General features: G+C 43.0%; 1 long non-coding RNA gene across 1 annotated transcript; it reads left to right on the top strand.

The window, feature by feature from the left end:
• The first annotated feature begins 20,354 nt into the window (after positions 1-20,354).
• LOC115274200 lies at positions 20,355-21,927 on the top strand. Its single transcript, XR_003901140.1, has 2 exons — positions 20,355-20,395; positions 21,744-21,927. It is a non-coding gene; the product is annotated as an uncharacterized LOC115274200 (long non-coding RNA).
• The last annotated feature ends 1,798 nt before the right edge of the window (positions 21,928-23,725 follow it).

The raw sequence follows: 23,725 nt of genomic DNA, 5'->3' as shown, positions 1-23,725 counted from the left end.
CTTGCTGTGCACTCTCTGTTTACTTAATTCCTCTCCCAACCACGGGCTACTCTTCAAAGGAGAAGATCCAGAGTTTCTTTAGTTTCTACCCTTCACTGTGCCTGAAGGTAGCTCGCTACCATGGAGACCAGCTTCCTTCTCCTTAACTGCCCAAGTATATTTGACCCTGTTTCTTCCGGATCCTGGACTTCTGCTGGTATTACTTAGGCCAGGAACTAGATCATTCATTTTCTGCCAAAGAAAGAAAAGGAAGGCCTGCTAAGACAAAAGTAGAACTGGGATATTATATGTCTCTCTAAGGACAAGATGCTGCCCTATGGGGGAAGCTTTGGGAATCTAGGGAAGGTCTTGATTAAGGAGAGAGTTTCAGGGAGAAATGGTCAGATCCCATGTCATTGTTGATAAATATAATAGAAAGGTGACCTCTGGTTCCCTAGCTTAGGCTTCTCTAAGTTCATCTGGGGCATATCACATGGAATTGAGTGTGTCATCCACAATTTTAAAACTGCCCACAAAATATGGCTGCATGGTAGGAGTAATATGGGGAGATCTTGAGCCTTGTTGTCAATAAGTAGCAAACTGGAAGTTATATATAAGTATGTGATCCATCTTTGGATACAGTAGAGTTTACATATTGACTTAGATGACAGATGTTTAGTATTTAAGAGCACAAACTAAGCTTGGGAGGTGGAGATTGGAGTCACAAATTTTCCTCTATGCAAAGGGACACAATGTACCATGGCAGTTTTAAAATTTAACTGATTTTTCAACTCAAGAGAACAAGAAGAAACAGACCTCTGTAGTCATGCAGATAAATGTCAATCACAGGAAGTCACAGATAATGGTCTCCTGTTCCTTCAGGCCTTCCCAAATGTTCTTTAGCCCGTCCTAAGTGTTCTTGCATCTGGTTCTTACAGGCATGGAATTGTTCATATTCAGGACGTGGTTAGGAATGTGTGCAATCTGTGTTTGCAAATGTCCTTGATTCACTCCCATTTTTTCTGGGTGTCCTGGTACTCTGAGGCTGGAAATCCTGAAGTTCTCTTATCCAGGACAGCCTGGGAATATGTGGACCCAGAGGAATATTTCAGTGCAACAGTGTGCTGCAAGTGTAATTGTCCTTCAGACACACCCTTGGAAAATCATCACTACTTTTGACATAAACCTGATGAGGACATGATTTAGAATCAGATGATTTTTGGGGCACCTGGGTGGCTCAGTTGGTTAAGCGTCCGACTTCAGCTCAGGTCATGATCTCATGGTTCATGAGTTCGAGCCCCGTGTCGGGCTCTGTGCTGACAAGCTAGCTCAGAGCCTGGAGCCTGCTTTGGATTCTGTGTCTCCCTCTCTCTCTGACCTCGCGCTGTCTCTCTCTGTCTCTCAAAAATAAATTAAAAACATAAAAAAAACTTTAGAATCAAATGATTTTTTAAAGTTTATTTATTTTGAGAGAGAGAGAGAGAGAGTGTGTGTGTGTGTGTGTGTGTGTGTGTGTGTGAGCATGAGCTGGGGAGGGGCAAAGAGACCTGGAGAGGGAGAGAAGCCTAAGCAGGTTCCACACCAGCAGTGTGTAGCCCTATGCCAGGTTCAAGTTCAAGAACAATGAGATCATGACTTGAGCTGAAATCAAGACCTGAGCCATTCAGGTGCCCCATAATTAAATGATATTTCAACCCCCACTCCATTCTCCTTTGTTAGCATTAGAATCTAGAGGTGCTTAAACTGGAAAAGAAAAAAAAATCGACCTCAAGTTAATCATCTGAGAATATTTTTAAAATATTAAATTTTTCTTTAAGTTTATTTATTTATTTTGAGAGAGAGAGAGAGAGAGAGAGAGCACAAGTTGAGTAGGGGCAAAGAGAGAGAATCCCAAGCAAGCTTCATACTGCCAGTGTGGAGCCCAATTTCGGGCTTGAACTCACAAACCATGAGATCATGCATGACCTGAGCCAAAATCAAGAGTTGGACGGTTAACTGACTGAGCCACCCACGGGCCCCCATCTGAGAATATGTTTATTCTATTTCCCTAACTGAGAATTTGTTTCCCTTTTGAACAGAGATCACACGCACGCCTGAGGGACCGGTCACACTCTGGCTCTCCAATGTCAATGGTCAAAGCAACACACTAACTTGGATTCTATGTCTATTTCTTGGTCAAGGGGCTTTAGTCAGCAAAAGAAACAAATTGTCCCAACAGTTATGACAACAAAATATCAACAGCCTTGATACACAAAGGGCTCATACAGACTGATAAGCTTAATTGCAACTCAGGTAAAGGAGAAAAGGAATGGAGGGGGCACTTCATAAGGGACAGAGATAGATGCAAACACTTGGAAACTTAAACTTCACTAATCATTCCACACAAAGTAATAATAATATGTATTCATCAGTACCAAAGACTTGAGAATAATTAATATTGTTGGGGAGGATGAGAGGAGATAAGCATTCTCTTACATTGCTGGTAGGAAGATCAATGGATTCACACATATTCACTGTAGTATTATTTATACTATTTTGTAAATGTTTTTAAATGTTTACCTTTTTTTGAGAGCGAGACAGAGAGAGCAAGGGAGAGGCAGGAGGAGTAGGGACAGAAAATCCCAAGCAAGCTCTGTGCTGACAGCAGGGAGCCCAATGCAGGCCTCAAACTAGAAAACCGTGAGATCATGACTTGAGTAGAAGTTGAATGCTTAACTAATTGAGCCCCCCAGGCACCCCAGTAATATTTTTATAATATATAATATTAAAAATAATGTTCTAAAACATAGTATTGCAGAAACTGTCAATGATGCTGCAGCTTTATGTAGTCAACACCAATAAGAATACTGTGTAAGAAGATTACTACTGACATGGAATAATGTTCATGCTATAATGTTAATGAGGGAGGACAAAACTTACATATCTATGAGATCTCAACTATGTAAAATACTATTTTCGAAAGGAGGAAAAAGTGTTAGGCTGAGATCCTGGTTCTTAAATTTACGGAGACACCTGGTAACCTTGGGCAATTTACTTTGTTCTGTGAACTTCAATTTCCCTATTCGTAAAAGGGGGATAATCTTTGTTTTGCAAAATTTTTGTGAATATTAAATAACATATTAAGGTGATTAATACTCTGTTGGAGGGACACCAGTATGGCTCAGTCAATTGAGCATCCAACTTTGGCTCAGGTCATGATCTTTTGGTTCGTGGGTTCGGGCCCTGGGTCATGCTCTGTGCTGACAGCTCAGAGCCTGAAACTGGCTTTGGATTCTGTGTCTCCCTCTCTCTCTGCTTCTCTCTTGCTCACACTCTGACTCTCTCTCAAAAGTAAGTACACATAAAAAATTACTCTATTGGACACATAATAAGTTGCAATTATTATTTCATTTATACCTAGGCTCCATACTTTTAGTATTCAAAGTGCTCCATGGTTTGACCATGAATTTCCCATTCCAGCCTTAATTCCCGCACTTGTTTGGCATATCTTACACTACCCTCAAACTACACTTGCTAATTTCTAAACATGCTCCATCTTCCCAGCTTTTTCTTCCCCTCTACTTTTCCTGTCCTAATGTTAGTTCATTTCTCAAGGCAAATTCAAATTCCATCCCTTTCTTAAAGCCTCCCCTGACCTTCACCATTGCAGGATATGCTCTCTCTTTCTCTCTCACCTGGGGCTTCCACAGAGCACCATCATTTTTGGTCCTTCTTCCCCAGACTTAAGGATAATTACCAATATGTAACTTATCTCTCCTATCAAAGTCCAAGCTCCTTGAGACAAGGGTTTTGCTGCATTCTTTCATTGGGCCCAGTAAGAGGGAAATGAATAGGAAACCTTAAGCACTGAGCTGGTTGCTAAGAGTAAGGGAGTTAACTGTGCACTGGGGTCATATTGTTGTGTCGGAAGGAAATAATAAGAGGGCTCAGTACTGTTTTTAAAGCCTAGATGTGGGCGCAGGGGGATGGGTGGGATAAATCTCTCAGCTCCAAAATAAAAATCTCTTGGAAAACTCGATAGAGGGGCACCTGGGTGGCTCAGTCGGTTCAGCGCCCGGCTTCAGCTCAGGTCATGATCTCACGGTTCGTGGGTTCAAGCCCCACATCAGGCTCTGTGCTGACAGCTAGCTCAGAGCCTGGAGCCTGCTTCAGATTCTGTGTTTCCCTCTCTCTCTAACCCTTCCCTGCTCGCACTGTCTCTCTGTCTCTCAAAAATAAATAAAAGACATAAAAAAAAGTGAACAATTAAGTTAAAAAAAAAAAACTCGATAGAAAAAAACCTCCCTAAGCTGATAAAGAAGGTCCATAAAAGGACTATAGCTAACATTATACTTAATGAGGAAAGATTAAACTCCTTTTCTATAAGATAGGAGAACAGGCAAACATGTCTGCTCTCACCACTTCTTTCAACATTGTGCTTAAAATCCTAGCTAGTACAATAGGCAAGAAGGAAACTAATAAGAGAATTCAGAAAGATCAAGAATACAAACTCACTATAAAAATAATTCCATTGTATATACTAGTAAAAACAGTTGGAGAAGGGCACTTGGGTGGCTCAGAAAGTTAAGCATCCAACTTCAGGTCAGGTCGTGATCTCATGCTTTGTGAGTTCAAACTCTACATCGGGCTCTTTGTTGACAAATCAGAACTTGTTCTGGATTCTCTCTCTCCCTCCCTCTGTTTCTCCTCCATTCTCTCTCTCAAAATAAAAAAATAAATCAAAAAAACAATTGGAGAATAAAATTTTAAATATATTCTTTGAAATAGCCTCAAAAATAGCACATACAAAAGAATAAACCTAAGAAAATATTTGCAGAATCTCTACACTGAAAATTAGAAAACATTTATGAGAGAAATGTAAAAATTCTTAAATAATTGGAGATAAAAAAAGATAAAAAAGAAATAATATATACAATGTTCATGGATGGGAACACTCAATGTTGTTCTACAGATTAACTTATTCCCTATAAAAATCCAACAGGTTTCTTTGAGGAAATAGATAAGTTGATTAGAATTATAAGCAAAAATATAAAGGGTTTATGGAATAGCTAAAAATAATCTTGAAAAAGAATAAAGTTGGAAGAATTGAGCTATTTTATTTCAATAAAAACTTACTGTAAACTTACTGTAAAGCTAGAGTAGTCAAGACACTGTATTACTAGCAAAAGTAGAAACTATTTAGACCAATGATATAAATAGATCAATGAAATGAACTAGAAATTTCAGAAATACATCAACACATATATGGTTAACTGATTTTTCACAAAGCTCCCAGGTCAATACAATGTGGAGGAGAAAGTCTCTTTAACAAATATTGTGGCAACAACTGTATATAAAATAAATGCACCTCATCCTGCAGCTGAATCCATACACAAAAATTAATTTGAGAGGGATGATAGCTAAATACAAAACCCACAGCATTAAAGCTTGAATATAAAACCATAGGAAAATATCTTTGTAACCCTGAGGTAGGAAAAGATTCTTTAGCTAGGACACAAGAAGCAATAACCATAAGAAAAAATGCATAAATTAGACTTTATGAAAGTTAAAGTTTTCTGGCATGAAAAAAATTTTAAGGAATCAAATAGACAAGCCAGAGAATGGGTACATCTATCAGAGCACTTAAAAAGATAAATAAGTCAATATGAAAAATGGCAAAAGATTTGAAAAGGCATCTCACAAAAGAAGATATAAAATGATAGATAAGCACATCAAAATCGTTCAACATCTTAGATATTACACCTAAGGCATAAAAACAAAAGAAAAAACAAATAATTTGGGCATCATCAAGATCAAAAACTTTTGTGCTTTAGAGGATATTATCAAGAAAGCAACAGAGTGGGAGAAAATTTTTACAAATCACATATCTGATAAGGGACTGACATCTAGAATATGCAAAGAACGCTTACAATTCCATAATAAAAAGACAAGTGACACAATTAAAAATTGAATAGACACTTCTTCAATGAAGTGTTACAAATGGCCTATAAGTGCAAGAAAAGATGCTCAATATCAGTAGCCATCAATGAAATGCAAGTCAAAACCATATTGAGATACTTTATACTCATTAGGATGGCTTTTTTAAAAAAACAGATAATAAAAAGTGTTGGGGAGGATGTGAGGAAACTGGAACCCTGGTACACTACTGGCGGGAATGTAAAATGGTGCAGCCACTTTTGAAAACATTTTGGCAGTTCCTCAAAGTCAAACCTGGAGTTCCCATCTGACCTGGCAATTCCACTCAAGTATATACTCAAGAGAAATGAAAACATGTCCCCACAAAAACTTGTGCACAAATATTCATAGCAACATTATTCATAGTAGCAAAAGTGGAAACAACCCAGATGTCCATCAAATGATTAACATCAATAAGATGTGGTATATTTTTACAAGGGAGTACAGGCATCCCTCATAGATGTTGTAGGTTCAATTCCAGACCTCTCTAACAAAGCAGATATTGCAATAAAGCAAGTCAGAACATTTGTTTGGTTTCCCAGTGCCTATAAAAGTTATGTTTACACTATATTGTAGTCTATTAAGTATGTGTTAGCATTATGTCTCAAAAATGTACATACCTTCATTAAAGACACATTATTGCTAAAAAGTCCTAACCATCACCTAAGCTTTGAGCAACTCATAATCTTTTTGCTTTTGGAGGGTTTTGCCTCCATGTTGGTAGCTGCTGACTGATCAGGTTGGTGGGTGCTGAAGGCGGGGTGGCTGTGGTAATTCCTTAAAATAAGACAACAACTAAGTTTGCTGCATCAGCTGACTTTTCCCTTCATGAATGATTTCTCTGTAGCACGTGATGCTGTTTGATAGCATTTTACTCACAGGAGAGCTTCTTTCAAAATTGGAGTCGATCCTTTCACACCCTGCTACCACTCCATCAACTGAGTTTATATAATATTCTAAACCCTTTGTTGTCATTTCTTTCTCTCTCTCTTTTTTAAGGTTTATTTATTTTTGAGAAAGAGAGAGAGTGTGTATGTGATCAGGGGAGGGGCAGAGAGAGAGAGAGAAAGAGGATCTGAAGTGGGGTCCCCACTGAGAACAGAGAGCCTGATGTGGGATTCTAATTTATGAACCTTGAGATCATGGCTTGAGTTGAGTTGGATGTTTAACTGACTGAACCACCCAGGCAGCCCCACTTTGTTGTCATTTCAACAGTCTTTACAGCATTTTCACCAGGAGTAGTTTTCACCCCCAGGAACAACTTTCTTTACTCATCAATAAGAAGCAATTTTTTTATAGGTTAAAATAATCACAAGATTATAGCAACTCAGCCCCTTCTTCAGGCTCTACTGCTAATTCTAGTTCCCTTGCTATTTCTACCACATCTGCAGTTACTTCCCCTACTGAAGTCTTGAGCCCTTCAAAGGCATCCAGGAAGACTGGCATCAATTTCTAGAAAATTTCTGTTAATGTTGAAATTTTGACCTCTTCCATGAATCATGAGTGTTCTTCATGGCATCTAGAATGGTGAATCCTTTCCAGCGAGTTCTCAAAGGACTTCGCCCATATCCATTAGAAGAATCACTACCTCTAGTAGCTATGACCTTGTGAAATGTATTTCTTAAATAACAAGACTTGAAAGTTGGAATAATTCCTTGATCCATGAGCTGCAAAAAGGATGATGTGTTAACAGGCCTGAAATCAGCATTAATCTTGGACATCTCCATCAGAGTCCTTGGGTAACCAGATGCCTTATCAATGAGCAGTAATATTTTGAAGGGAATCTTTTTTTTCTGGGCAGTAAGTCTCAACAGTGGGCATACAGTATTCTGTAAACCATGTTTTAAACATATGTGCTTTTATCCAGGTTTTGTTGTTCCATTTCTACAGCAAGGCAGAATAGATTTAGCATAATTTTCTAGGGCCCTAGGATTTTCTGAATGGTCAATGAGCATTGGCTTCAACTTAAAGTCACCAGCTGCATTAGCACCCTGACAAGAGAGCCAGCTTGTCCTTTGGAGCTTTGAAGCCAGGCATTGGCTTCTCTCGAGTTATGAAAATCCTAAATGGCATCTTCTTCCACTATAAGGCAGTTTGCCTACATAGAAAGTCTGTTGTTTAGTGTATCCACCATAGTGAATTATCTTGGCTAGATCTTCTGGAGAACTTGTTGCAGCTTTTACATCAGCACTTGCTGCTTCACCTTGCACTTTTATGTTGTCGAGATGACTTCTTTCATCAAACTTCATGAACCAACCTCTGCTAGCTTTAAACTTTTCTTCTGTAGCTTCCTCTCCACTCTCAGCCTTCGTAGATTGAAGAGTCAAGAGCCTTGCTCTGGATTAGGCTTTGGTCAAAAAGAATGTGTGGCTAGTTTGATCTGTTCAGACAAGTGAAACTTTCTCCCTATCAATAATAAGTATGTTTCACTTTCTGTCATTGGTGTGTTCACTGGGCAGCACTTAGGTTTTCCTTCAAAACCTTTTCCTTTGCACTCACAACTTGACTATTTCATGCAAGAGGCCTTGATTTCAGCCTATCTTGGCTTTCAACATGCCTTCCACGCTGTGCTTTATCATTTCTACTTTTTGATTTCAAATGGAAGACATGTGACATTTCCTTGCACTTGAACATGTAGGGGGCATTGTTTAGGTGTTAACTGGCCTAATTTCAAAATGGTTGTGTGTCAGGGAATAGAGAAGGCTGAGAAGAGGGAGAGAAAGGGGCAAATAGCCCGTGAAGCAGGCAGAATGCATATTATTATGAATTAAAATCATGTAGTTTGTGTTCCCCCAAAAACAATTTACAATAGTAACATCAAAGATCAATGATCACAGAGCACCATAACCAATAGATAATAATGAAAAACTTTGAAATCTTATGAGAATATCCAAAATGTGACATAGACGCAAGAAGTGAGCAGATGCTGTTGGGGGAAAAATGGCACCAATATACTTGTTCCACAAAATTGCCACAAACCTTCAGTTTGTAAGCAACACAGTATCTGTGACATACAATAAAGTGAAGCCTGGGGCACCTGAGGGACTCCTCGGTTAAATGTCTGACTCTTGATTTCAGCTCAGGTCACATTGTCGTGATTTATGGGTTTGAGTCCCATGTGGGGTTTTGCACTGACAGTGCAAAGCCTGCTTAGGATTCTCTATCGCCCTGTCTCTCTCTGCCTCCCCAAATAAATAAACATTAAAAAATTGAAGCATAACAAAATGAAGTATGCCTGTATTATCTAGCAACAATAATAATGAAATGCTGGTACGCGATGAACTAAATGAGCATCAAATATGTAATGTTAACTGAGAAACCAGTCACAAAAGACCACATCATATTATTCAAAATACATGAAATGTCCAGAATGGGGAACTCTATAAAAATGGAGTAGGTTAATGGTTGTCTAAGGCTTGGAGTGGGTAATGAGGGAGACTGAAGAAGGGGGTGGTGGCTGAGGAGTGCATTTCCCTTTGTGATGGGTAATAAAAATGTTCTAAAATTGATTTTACTGATGGATGCACAATGTTGTAAATATAGTAAAAGCTGCCAAATGTATAACTTATATGGGTAAATGGTAGGGGCTGCAAATCGTATCTAAACGAAACTATTTTTCAAAAAACTACAGTGAGATACCACTACATCTTTACTAGAATGACTATGTTTAAAAAGACTGAGAACAGTAGATGTTGGGTGAGCACATTGGAAGCCAGAGCTCTCATGCGTTGCTGATGGAAATGTGAAATGGTACAACTAGTTCAGAAAATGGTTGGCCAGTTTTTTATATAAAGTTAAATGCTCATCTATCTTAAGATCCAGTAATTCCACTCCTAGGAATGTCCTCAAGTGAAATGAAAAGCCATGTCCACAAGAAAATCCACTGCAGTTTCTGTCATTGTTGCCTCAAATGGGAAACATCCCAAAAGTTTGCCAGATGGACCAGATAAATAAGTTATAGCCCATTCACCCCTTCGATGGGTCAGAATCGAAAAGAATGAACCACAAATGCATGCAGCAACATGGATGATTCTCAAAAACATGCTCAACAAAGTTAGCCACTGGAAGGACAAGATGGTGAATTCCCTTCATAGGAAATCCAGGAACAGGAAAGACTAATCTCCAGTGAGAAAAGGCAGAATGTGGTTGCCCAAGACAGGAGGATTTGATTTGGAAATGGGCCAAGGGAAGATTCTGGTCACTGAAATGTTCAATGTCCTGTTTTGGGTGGTTGTCTGAGTACACACAATTGTCAAGATCCTGGAACCGAACACTGAAGAGGTACACATTTCAGGGTGTGGTACTTTCCCCTCAGCTTAGCTAGGAAGAGTTGGGCACCTGCGTATGAGCCCAGGAAAGGGAGTCCTAAAATTTGCTTGCATTATCCATACCCTCAAAATACCATATACAGTAAAACCTTGGATTGCAAGTAATTTGTTTTGCAAGTTTTCCTCAAGACAAGCAAACATTTCTAGTAAATTTTAAGTTGATAAACGAGCAATGTCTTGCAGTATGAGTAGTACACGATGCAGAATGTCATATGATCGCAACTGAGCCAATGGTTCTTCCCCTTCCCTCTCTTTCTCTCTCTTTGGGGCATTGTAGTTGTACATCTCCCATGCTGAAATGCTCAGTCTCAGGCCACGGTGTTTAGCAGATATCAGTGACTTTTCAGAACGTTGGAAGGTGACTGCAACAGGCATTAGTATATTTTTCGTCATTTCAAAGCACCTATGGAAAAAGATATGGCGAAAGAGAAAGCTTAGGAATGCTTTGCTTCATTCTAGGTCATTGGATAGATTCCTTGTTAAAGATGCACGAAAAGAAAAAGAATCCATTGAGTCAATAGACAGCAGTGATTCCGTTAGTGATGGTGAAAGTCCTACACAATAACCCTCCTCTCTCCTGACCTCCTCACACCAGCCATGAAGGTTTTCAAAGGTAAATGAAGGTTAATTTGTTTACTTTTCTTTCTTTTTTGGATTTTCTTTGTTACTTTGTATTATATTACAGTATTGTAATCATTTTTATATGAATATTTTTTGGATTGTGGAACACTGTCTGAGTTTCCCTTACTTCTTGTGAGGAAATTTGCTTTGATAAACAAGTGCTATGGTCTACAACCATGTTTCCAGAATGAATTATCCTCCCAAAATGAGAGTTTACAATAGATTTACTGAGCTCCTACTATAGAGCAGGCACTGTTCTGGAAAGTTTGCATCATGGGTCAATTAACTCCATGTTCTTGCCCTCATGAAGCTCACATTGTGATAATATACACAATTAACAAAATAAACAGATATAAAAGGTCAGGTGCAGAAAAAAACGATAAGGGAATTTAAAAGTAAATTATTCTACTAAATGCAGACATTTTGCAGATTATGGGCATCATCTTTCCTCAACAGGCGCCCAAAGCTCTTCTTTTCTCCCTCGCTCTGCCCTTGCTTCCTTCCTTCCTTCCTTCCTTCCTTCCTTCCTTCCTTCCTTCCTTGTCATTACTGTCCTCTTGCCCTGAGCCTGGTGATTCAGTGTTTGAGCCTTACAAATTTCCTAGCTGATTTCTCACCAGCCTGTGACTTTCCTGGCTCCCCTCTGGGGCACAGAAAATATCATAATCAAGACTTACCCTCATGGGTGTTTTCAGTGCTGGGCCTGAAGGTGGGCAGAACCTCCATCAGGAGATGTTGATTTCTAGATTGCACATAGTTGCAAGAGGACAGCCTGAAGGCAGAGCTCACCAGAGCACCTGAGTGTCTCCACCTGACCTCTCAAACTTCCTGACCTCTGCCAGGGATCGGGAGCTTTCTGAGGAATTCTGTGCCCGAGCTCTTATTTGATTGTCTTCCCATCAGGGGCCTGGCAGCTGAACCCTCTCCAGCACTCGCCCTGCAGCATTTATTGGATGTCTGTCTCATAGGGAGAAGGGTGGGCAGTCAGGACACTCTCCTGCCTCTTCCCACTGCTGAGAGGGCAAAGAGGTTGATTGTCCTGTAAAATTCGTCCAAGCAGGTGACTGTCAAAGGAGATGAGAGAGACTTCTATGCCTCTTGGGGGGTAGGGGTGGGCAGGCGCTTCTCAGAGTGGTGTCAGCCTCTCTTTAATGACCTCACGGTCCCAGTCATGGCATTGGGTGTCCCAGTGTAAGGAGCCCAGTGATGGGGGGTGGACTTCCCCAGGAAGCGATGATGCTCCTGGAAGGGGAAGTCTTCCAGTCATGGGGGGTTGGGGTCAGAGGAGAGTGGCCCTCTCCCAGAGCTCTCCTGGGCTTTCAAGAATAAGCAGCCTTGTTGCTTCTCCCTGTCTCACCTCCCATGGCTGTGAGCCACTCTTGGCAGGAAATTCAGCTGCCACATCTGCAAGACAGTCCCCGCGTTGCCTCTGACAAGGCCTGGCCAAGGGTTTGAAATGTATGGGCACACACCGTCTGCTGTCTCTGCTTCCTTCCTGGACTCATGTTGAGGACTCCAAGTCCTGGGCATTGTGATACTGACCCTGCACTGCACTGTGGCTGATCAAAATCACACCCTTTGTAGGATTCAGTTTCTTTCCCTAGGCCACAGGAGGCAAGGGGGTGACACAGTAGTCCTAAGTTGATACTTGGAAAGATGGAAATTAACAAGATTCCGGAGCCTGTTTCTTTCTTCCCACTGTCCTCCCAGCTTCACCTTTGATTGGTTCTTTCGATGCCTTGTCCCTCAGTTTCTCTTCTGTGAAATGGGGACAAGCTGCCTCTGATCATCATGTGCTTCCCTCTCAGGTGGGAAGTCAATAGATCCAGCTCTGGTCTCCCAGGTGTTTGGGGAAAGGATGAGAGGCCCTGTGATAGGCTTTCTGTATGTGAATGACCTTCATCCCAGGAGATCTTGTGATTCTCATGAATGCTGACTCATCACCTGGACAAGCCCCAGCACTGGGGACAGTTTGGGCCTTGCTTTTGCCTTTTCTTGACCCGTTCAGGGAGAGGGAGCTTGGGGACACATCCATGGAGTTACGGCGCACTAGGCTGCAGAAAGAAAAAGAAAGATGGAGTTGCCACTTTGTGATTGGGTCTAGTCTTTGTGGAACACCTCCTTTGTGGGTCTGTGACTGTCCCCAGCCAGATGTCAAATGGGGTGGTGGGTTTAGGGGAGGTATGCTTACAGATCTCCAGCAGCCTGGACAGTGCACTTGGCATTCCCTTCCTTTTGCCCTTCTGGCTCCCTGCAAGAAGAGGCCAGCAACATCCATAAGGCTCTGAGCCTAGGGAGGCAAGGCCCACAGAAGGACCAGCTGGGCACCGCAGAGGCACTCAGGGAGCTCATGACTGTCTCCTGGCCTAGCTGCCCTCTAGCTCTGGCCTTCTTACCTTCTCCTTCCTCCCCCTTTGACACTTTCAAACACAGATCTGAGTCAACTCTGGGTGTACGTAAGTAAAGATAACACATTCTCTTACTTAAGTCTCTACTCCACAGTCACAAAAACTAAGCCCTTCTCTTCCCCCATGACTGACAGGTACGGGACCTAAGCCTTCTCCCAGCACTGTGGCTTCAGCCTCTCTGTGTCCTGAAATTAACATGTCAACTTGTTCAAATAAACAAGCACACTGTGACTAGTTGTGATCCGACCAGCCCCACGTATTTGTCCATCCACACTGTCATGGCATCATGCAGCAGGGCAGGCGGCCAGCACTGTACACAGTGTCCTCACAACTCCGACCTGGGGCTTTCCCAGGGGACCCAGTCAGTGTGGAGAAGGGATGGAATCCAGCTCCTGCATCTGGCCCGGTATTCGTGTGTCCTAGCGAGTTCTCTGTTTTGAAAGATGGAGGAAGGACCCCCTGGGCTTTGGAATCCTCCCTGTGCCCTGGCCCAAGCTGACTCACACAGGCAGCAGACAACCTTGGGGCCAGTGTGAGTGGACTCCCCTCTTCCTTCCCAGAGGAGAGGGGACCAGGCTGGTCTGCCCTTCTGATCCTGTCCTGGCACCACGGGCTTCTGGAGGTGCTTGAGTGAAATAAAGCAATACCTCTGTGACTATGCTGGTTCACTCAGTGAATGTTTATGGAACACCACATGGTCCCAGGCATATTCGCAAGTGCTGAGGTCACAAGGAGTTCCTGACCTTGGGCAGTCACCACAGTGGAGCAGATTTTTATGACTAATCTATGATAGAGCTTAACACAGGATGAGGAGAGGCACACAGCAGACCAGTTTGGGAGGATCAAGGAAGGTTTTCTGAATGAGATAGTGGTGCTAAACCCAATGGGGTCATTAGTGCTGAAATTGTATGTAGGCAGTTGATGAATTTATGTGGGAAGAAGAAAGGACAGAGACTCTGATATGACACCGCACTGACTAGGTCCCTGCATTGCGTCTTTTGGACTTGTGCTACGTGTTCGTTTGTGCATACCAGGAAAGAGCCCTCTACCAGGCCATATATCTATCTATCTATGAGACTTTGGGGTATATCTCCAGATGACAGAGTGTGATTGGGAATAGTTAGTTGTGTTGGGGCATAATATGTGACCTAGGGACTGACTGCCTGGGTGTGTGAGACCCAGGGACAAGATCACAGGACCAGGCTAGAGATTTCTCTGGTGGCCTGACCTGCCTCAGGGATCTTTCCCCATTCCAGAAAGGCAACCTCACATTTGAGTATTCTATCTAGGATGGACAGCACAGAGGACAGGCAGACACAGGCACAGCACTTCCCGCAACAAAGGAGCTGAAGGAAAGTCCTTTTTGCCCTAGTTCTGTTGAGCCAAAGTGGGATGAGGGGAGGGACTGCCTCAGCCTTACTTCTGTGGTCAAAGAGAAGTATAACCCCATTTGTTTACTTACGTTGCTAAGAGTCTCTGAGAGCATCACAACCAGTGTTCCAGAATTCCAAACCAGTACCTCCCTCCCAGGATCAAAGGACAGGAGAACCAAGCCATTCTTATCCCTCCCCCCTCCCACTCTTTTTTCTCTCCTCCCCTTTTCATCCCTTTCCCGTAGCTCCCTGCAGGCCCCTACCAGAACTGAGAACTTCCCCCCAGTGCTACAACCTTACCCCATTGGATCTAGCCCCATGCCAGGCTAGATCTGGCTAGTTCCTCTTCCACGGAGCACAGACAGCTTTCCCTCCCTTGGCCTTCCCTTTGCCTGACAATAACCTCTTCCACAGATGATGTCATCTCTGCTTTGCAGTGACACAGCAGCTGAGCTGCGCACAGCAGGACTGCAAGGTCCAGAGGGCAGCTGGCTATGTCCCAAGCCAAGCTTCCCTCTGTGTTCCTTCCACCAGCCTTTTCCAGCCAAGAGTCTGCTGCTCTCCCCTTCTGTTTCTCTGAGCCGTGTGTCCACCTGGGGATTGAGTGTTGACTGAGCATCCCACGTGCCCAACAGAAAGTCAGAGCTGTTCTCTCCATGGGGGAGAAGGGAGCCAGAGTTCTGGTCCTACCCTTGGGGAACTCACAGATTTCTCAGAGAAACAGGACAAAGCACAATAGCCAATTGGGCAAGATAGTATCTGATATTGGCAGAGTGTAAACACATTAAGTGGGTAAAGGTTCAGGAAATGGAGAAGGAACCTTCCTAACATAGATACCCTAGAACTGATTCGGGGAACAGGGTGGGCTTGAAACAGACTCATTTAGCAATTTTTAAGTGTCTACTTATGTATAATGTGCTAAGTGCTTTGACAAACTGTTAATATTTACTCCAATTTTGGGGGCACCTGGGTGGTTGAGTTGGTCAAGCATCTGGCTCTTGATTTTGACTAGGGTCATGCTCTCACAGTTCATAGGATCAAGCCCTGCACCAGGCACTGCAGTGACAGCACAGATTCTCTCTCTGCTTTCCCCCACCTCATGCCTTCTGGCTCTCTCAAAATAAATAAATAAACATTTTTAAAAATTTTACCTTTTTTTATAGTTAGTACTTTTTTAAAAAAAATTGTTTTTGTTTATTTTTGAGAGAAAGAGACACAGAGTGTGAGCAGGGGAGGGTCAGAGAGAGAGACACACACAGAATCGAAACAGGTTCCAGGCTCTGAGCTGTCAGCACAGAGCCCGATGTGGGGCTCGAACTCACAAACTGTGAGATCATGACCTGAGCTGAAGTCGGCCACTTAACCGACTGAGCCACCCAGGCGCCCCCAAAATTTTTTTCCCTTATATTTAATCTAATTTTTCAGGGCTCAGAACAGTTGTGCCAATTCAGGGTTTTGAGGTGGGGGGTGATGTGCTAGGAATAGTACATATGCTAGGTGGGTGGTAGATACTCCATAGATCGTCTAGCAAGCAGTCTTTCCAAGCATAGAACAAACATCCTATGCAGAGAGTGGACAGGAGACTTGATGGGTCCCATCCCTTTTCTGCCTTCCCACCACCCATCACTGCACCCTTGGTCCCATCCAGGCTCCATAAACCCTGGAACCTGGGGCCCTGGCCCTGGGCAAATTACAGTCTGGAAGGCCCTCTGGTCACCCAGAGGCATCTCCCTTCCACATTTCTTCTCTGATGTTCCCTGCCCAAGAGGGAAAAGGGCAAATCTCATGCTTGCCATCAGTTTTGCCTTTGACGTGGAAGGTGTAAAATAATGTAATCACAGTGGATTTCCAGGCTCTCAGCTGTTCCCACATCAAAATTTGGCTGGATTTCCTTTTAAAGCCTGGAGTTATTGCCTCATATTTACCTTGAGAATTCTGAATTGGCAGTCCCATTTGGCCCAGACAACTCTTACAGAATTGGTTTCCCTAGGCCCTCCTTTCAAGCAGCAGCCAAGAGAGCCAACTATATTCATCCCATCCCTCCCAAGCCTGTGTTGCAACTGAGACCCAGCCATGGGGAGAAAGGAGCTAAACTCAGAACCCCATGTACTGTGGGTCCCTCAGCCCCAAGAGCCCACAGGGAGGCCCACAGGGGCCACTGACAGTGTCAGTGGCTGTCATGCCGGGTGCCCAATACTCTTCTCCCCTATCACCCTCCTTACCAAACCTCAGCTTTCCCTACACAAATGCCAGCTTCTTCATCCTGACCCTCTAAGAGCTACCTGGCTCTCTGGACCACCTGTAAAGCTACGGCTGCCCTATCATGTCCTAGGTCTTGGTTGAGGCCAGAACCACACTGTCAACCACTCAGATGCCTGGGGAGGGTCACCTGAGACAGTGGAGACCCCAGGAAAGGGATGGGGCCTGGTGCTGGCCCACCAACTTCCTGCCAGGGCAGGCTGGTACCTGGGCCTGTGGGTCAGGGCTAAAGTCAACACATATCTCATCCCATCACTACCTTCAGGTTGCCCTGTTTATAAGCAAGAAGGAACCAAAGACCGAGGTGTAGAAGGTAAGGCTTGCTTGGGAGGATGTTTGTATCTGGATTCATCCATGAGAGCAGAAACAGAGTCAGATGCAGGGGATGGGAGGAGCTTATTCTCTGGTGGGGTGGCTAGGCGCTGCCCTGCCAATAATTGAGCTTAGCAAAGATACTAAGGTAGGCCCCTTCCAGGGAGACCCAGAGTTCCCTCTCCCTGAAGACCTTGGCAAACCTTTCTTATGCTAACTGCAACCTACACGGCAGAAATCGACCCAACCTTCCTACCCTCTCTTCTTGACTCAGAGACAGACTTCCCTCATGGTCTGACAGCTCTCCTAGCCTTCCTGGGCTACCTCCCTATTTTCTCTCACAGGTGTTTCCCCTACTAAAAACCTCAGGACCTTCATCCAATCTTGGTGTCTGCTCAGAGGACCCAAATCAACACAGAGGTCTATTAAGGCTCCTGAATGATAAATCCCTGTGGGACAGGACCTGTTAGCAGGGCCTGTCATGCGCTTTTAGCCTTACCTAGAAGAAAAGAGTAACAGGAAGAAGGTGGGGAGAGAAAATGTCTCTGGACCCTCTGAATGCAATTCCCCCCCAGCTGGTTTGTTTTTTACAGACTGAGATAGGGCAAGAGTTCTGCTGTCATCTGGTGGCCATTTGAGGCAAAGCACCTTTGCATCTTCCCACTGTTGTGTGACTCCACTCAAGAGGGCGTCAGTGAAGAATTTGTTGTGGTGGTGTTTGGGGTCCACTTTCTCCCTCACTTACAGCACTAATTGTAGGTATTGACTTCCAAACCATAGTCCCAAATGTTCCACCTTTAAAATTAGTACTATAGGGGCGCCTGGGTGGCTCAGTCGGTTAAGCCTTCGACTTCGGCTCAGGTCAGATCTCATGTTTGTGAGTTCGAGCCCCGGGTCGGGCTCTGCTGACAGCTAGCTCAGAGCCTGGAGCCTGCTTCCAGTTCTGTGACTCCTTCTCTCTCTGCCTGTCCCCCTCTCATGCTCTGTCTTTCTCTCTATCAAAACTAAATAAAACATTAAAAAATAATTAAAAATTAAAATAAAATTAGTACTATAAGGGCACCTGGGTGGCTCAGTCGATTAAGCGTCCAGCTTCAGCTCAGGTCATGATCTCTCGGTTCGTGGGTTTGAGCCCCGTGTCAGGCTCTGTGCTGACAGCTAGCTCAGAGCCTGGAGCCTGCTTCAGATTCTGTGTCTCCCTCTCTCTCTGACCCTCCCCTGCTCATGTTGTCTTTCTCTGCCTCTCAAAAATAAATAAAATTTAAAAAATAATAAAATTAGTACTATAATTGCACACACCTGTGAATTTACAGAAACCTATTACATGCTTTAAATGGGTGACTAGCATGCTATGCGAATTGTATCTCAATAAAGCTGTTTTTAAAAATCAGCATCATAAGAGGAATTGGAAGAAAGTGAGCCTTTTAGAACACAAAGAGGAGATGAGGATGGTTGGTTTCAGTTTCTTAGGATATCCCCAGATATGCAAGAAGTTCACACAGTAGGTATTCAATAAACATTTAATAAATTACTTGTGTAGTTAAGTGGAGCCACATTGTTTCTCGCCTCACCACCCATGCTTTACAGGCCTCCACAGCCTTCTCACCTTCCAAGGTCACCTGAGAGATTCTAGTCTAAACATCTGAAAGGCTTTTAAGTTATCAGAACCCTTGACCTTTTAACACTGTTTGATACGGTCAAGAATCGCTCCCTTCTTAAAATACTCCTCCTCTGACTTTTGTGTCTTTAAAACTCTTGGTTGCCTTCCTGTCTCTCTTCCGACTCTTTCTCTCCTTTCCTGGCTCCTCTCCTTTCCCCTTGACTCCTTTCTCCCTTCATGCAACCCTTGGGCAATTTCAGCTATTCCTGTGGCTCCAATAAACACGTCTAGCTACATGATTCCCACATCATTCCCACCAGGGTTGATTGCTGCCTCAAACTCTAACCCAGATTGTCCAATGACCTCTCAGATTTCATCATCTGAGTGTCCCATTAACATTTCAGACTCAAACACACCTAAAGCTGAATTTCCTGCTGTAAGCTGCTCCTTTTGGTCCTTATTCCTGCCCCCACCCCACCCCTTTACACCATCACTATCCTTCCAGTTGTAAGGACTTGAGACCTTGGAGCCGCCTTTGACTTCACTCTCCCTTGTACCCTACATCCTGTCAGGGGCTAATCCCGCAGCTTCTGCCTAGGAGATGCTACACACATCTTTCCTTTCTTTTCTATTCTTATTTTACAACCATCATTCAGGCTTTCATACCCTGTCCCTAAACTAACCCAGCAACTTTCCAACTGATTTCCTTACTTCCAATCTCCCCTCAAATCAACCCATCTTATTGTCTGATTATTTTTCATAAAATATACCTTTAATTTCATTACTGTTTGGAAGCTTTCTTTGTCTTTCTATTGCCTGAATAGAATTAAGTTTCTGTTGCCTGAATGAATGAAATGTTTGGCATTTGAGGCCTTCCATATTCACTGCGGACCCTCTTTCCAGGCTTATTTCCTATTCTCTAGTGAGCATAGTGGGACCGTTCTTCCCAAAGAGCAAGCAATGTTCCCACCTGCCTGCCTCTGCACACACCACTGTCCCTGCATGGATGACACACAGGAAGTAGTCTCACTGTAGTCACAGACCTAACTCAGAAGACGGATTCCACCTTAAGTTATCTCTCGGATCCTCGATTTCTTCACCTGTAAAGTGGAGATAATAAAAACCTACCCCATTGGATTGTGTGAGAATTAACTGAGGTGACACACTGTAAGGAGTCTGCCTGTGGATCGTTAATAAATGGTAGCTATGCTTCATTTTTGTTCCTTTAAACATCGCATCCTTCAAAGTCCAAAGTCCATCTCAATGCCATTCATTTCAAAATTCGTTTCTTGACTTTTCCACTTCCAAACCCAATCACCTTCCTCCCTCAGAGCACTGTTAGAGGCTGGACTTCTCATTACATTCCTTCTCGTTGTAGCTATTCTCATAATTGTCACACATTTCACCCATATTCTTCCTCAGCTGTAATCTCCAAGGAAGTAGTGATTAACACAAAGTCTGGGAGCAAGCGACTGATAAGCAAATCTATTGCGTGGAACTTTCATGTCTTCTGGCTGATATGTAGAGCTAGTGTGTGAAGGCAGCCACCCAAGAGATTCTGTGAGTATAAGATGAAAATTCACCTCAAGTCTTTATGAACATAGTAACTACTGACTACTAGCTTTCTAAAAATAATTTTTTTCTGAATATGAAAGCACTCATAATCACTGCAGAAAAAATTAACAAAATGGGCACACCTGGGTGGCTCAGTCAGCTGAGCGTCTGGCTTTGGCTCAGGTCATGATCTTGTGGTTCATAGATTTGAGCCCCGCACCGGGCTCTGTGCTGACAGCTAGCTCAGAGCCTGGAGCCTGTTTCGGATTCTGTGTCTCCCTCTCTCTCCGACCCTCCCCTGCTCATGCCATCTCCCTCTCTCTCTCAAAAGTAAATAAAATGTTAGAAAAAAGTTTATTTAATTAACAAAATAAAAAGCACCATTAACATACCATCCAGAGATATCACTACCAAATTTTTAAATTCCTTAACATAAATCCTTTTTTCCCTATGCATCTAATTAATATATAACTTACACATAAAATTTGGATTCTGTAGACATATCTGCCAGAATTTTTCACATAACTTGTGATGAGCATTTTCTCATGACATTAAATACTATTCAAAATGTTGATTTCTGCACAACACATGTGCATGTATCCTTTTTTTAAAAAAAAAATTCCAGTCAGTTTTAATGAATGGCAGTACCATATCACATGCAGTTCTGAGGAAGTTCAGGGTGAGAATTTTCCAATGAACCTTTTCTGGTACTAAAACTGCTTTTTCTGTGTGTCATCCAATGTTCACCTCGAGTTGAAAGAGGGAAGAGAAAGCTGGATGAGTCCTAAGTTTCTTGGGGGGAAACCATATGTTCCCTCTGTGCAGCACATAGGGCAGAGCATGAAGATCAAGTTCTAGCCCCCAAAGAAAGAAGGACTAACAAACAATAAACACATGACTCTGTCCTTCTTATGAGGTCTGCCTTCCTTTTAAAAGGACCTACATCCCTAACCCACAGGTGGTTTTCAACCTTGTATCCTCATTTAATATTTTTTTCTATTGTTGGATATTTGAGCTTCCTCTTTTCCAACTTTCAAAAGATTATTATCAATTATGCTGATAGAAACACCAGGGTAGATCTCTAGATTTGTGGTTCTAGGGTGAACAGAATAAAAGAAAAATTAAGCTTTTGGTTCCAAATTCCTGGTCAAGAAATTTAAAAAAATTTTTTTGAAGTATTGACCATGACTGGGTTATGACCGGCAAAGAAAAATTGTGTGTGCTTCATGTACGCGACTTGATGAGCTTGGAGATGAGTATAGGCTTGTAAAGCCACCACCTGAGGAAATTTTGGATCAATTTGTAGTTTTGCCAGCGACTCTAGCTCTCTTATTAATTTCTGCCTCCTTTATAGGTGTCGAGGTGATCATCAATTTCAGGAATGAAAGAGTGGTTGGATTCCATGTGTTCGGAAGGAATCCAATACAAGCCTTCAAGTTTAGCTCAACTCGTATACTGGTGACTATGAGGATTAAATAGTACTGTATGTCATAACCTTTCTTACACTATAATAACTTTCTCCTTGTTTGGTCATTTAATGCAGTCTGTTTCCTTGTGTATATTAGCATTAAACCATTTCTGACTCTCAGAAAAACCTGTTTGCTGCAGGGCCAAGAAGGGGGAAGAGAGGTAGAAATCCTGATTCTATTCCTCATTTGCCTTAGAAATTCGAGTCTTCTGCCATATTTCCTCCTAGCACACTGTACTTCTCCTTTGTGGCACTTTTTATGATTACAAATCATAAATTATCTGTGTATTTGCTTGATGCCTGTCTTTTTTTCCCCCAGAATATAAGTTCTGTGAGGCAAGGGCCCTGATGATCTTATTTGTTACCTACCCCAGAATCCCCACTATATAGAGTTGGCACTCAAGAAACACCTGTGGAATAGATTGAACCTAGAATGAGGACTCAGGATGGACAAATGTGTGTCTCCTGTGATGGGGCCCTCAGAGGCTGGGACAAGGAAGTGTGTTGGGTGATTGCCCTGAGACCCTGAAATGATGCTGGTAGAGTGAGCACCTTGGGGATCTGCCCTGGTTCCCAGTCTCCCCTTTTCACAAGCTTGGGACATTCAGTCAGCCAAGCCTCCTGTGAAATTTACTGAGTAGCTCTAAAGGAGAGAAATGTGTGCTTTCAGGTCCTCGTCCCCATAATCCACTTCCTCTCTCATGCCTTTCTTTCCCCTTTACCTCCTACCTTTCTTTCTAGCCTAGTGTCTCCTGCTCACATGGAGCTCTTCCTCCCCCACTCCACCCTCTCCTGCAGGATACCTGGCTAACACTCACCATCCTACACAGAGCCCTGCCTGCCACAGCTGGAGCTCTCCCTAGAAGGGACAATGCTAATGAATCACTTCAGGACCATGTGAACACTCCGTGTCTGGACTACACTTAGGCAAAGGGGCATGATCATGGCCTCAGGCTCAAGTTTCCAAATAACTGAAGAGTGACTTCCTTATTTTTGTTGATGGCATCATCTTCTCTTACCACCTGGGCTTAGTTGGTTCCCTCTACGTGTCCAATCTTCTGTAGAAGGCATGAACAAATGGGGATACATGTCCAGGAGGGTTCTCTAGATATGGGAGGAGAGTTGAAGGGCTCATTCAAAAAGATTCTCTTTGGAGAAATAAAAATGTAAAATGCATTCCGGCAGGACTTGTTAAATCCAGGAGATAATGGGAAGGAAGGAAGAGACTGAAGTGGGTCATTGTGAGGAGGGGAAATAAGTCTCCTCAAGCCTCTCTGTGAGGTCCCTGATGAAATACAACAAAATGCTTTTTTTATTTTTATTTTTATTTTTATTTTTGGCTTTCTGGGCTGGAACAGCTGTAACAGGACTTCATACACCTGAACCTTCCAACGGATCTGGCTTGTTCTAAAGTATTCAAAAGCTGTGGCTTGTGGTACAGTACAGTGCAAAAACACAGTTTTTGTGTGTATTGCACAAAAACAGGGAGGGGAGGACTCCCTCAGGATTAGACTACTCGTGTCTGTTTGCTTGGTCCACTGTGTTTATTGCTGAAAACTTTAGCTACTCAAATTTCTATATTTTTGCCGTGCAGATGACTAGTGGCATATTGATGAAGGGTAAGCTCTTAAATGCAGGGTTCTCTTATAGGTAAGTGATCTTCAGTGTCTTCCATTGAGAATCATTGCCACAGGGACCCACTGTTACTTAAGGAGCTCTATTATTTATGTTCATTGGGGTGGGAAAGGTTGAAGGTCACAATGTAAAACAGAAGGTGATTTGAAGCTTGCTTCTCCCCGTGGAATCTGGGCTGTGAGTCATGCCAGGGTTCCTTCTTTGAAATATGAAAGGTGACTTATCCTGGGGGA

Source organism: Suricata suricatta, chromosome 2, assembly GCF_006229205.1.
Source record: "Suricata suricatta isolate VVHF042 chromosome 2, meerkat_22Aug2017_6uvM2_HiC, whole genome shotgun sequence".
In the NCBI taxonomy this organism is placed as follows: domain Eukaryota; kingdom Metazoa; phylum Chordata; class Mammalia; order Carnivora; family Herpestidae; genus Suricata; species Suricata suricatta.
The sequence above is the reverse complement of the archived record's forward strand: the minus strand, read 5'-3'. Positions and strand labels throughout refer to the sequence as shown.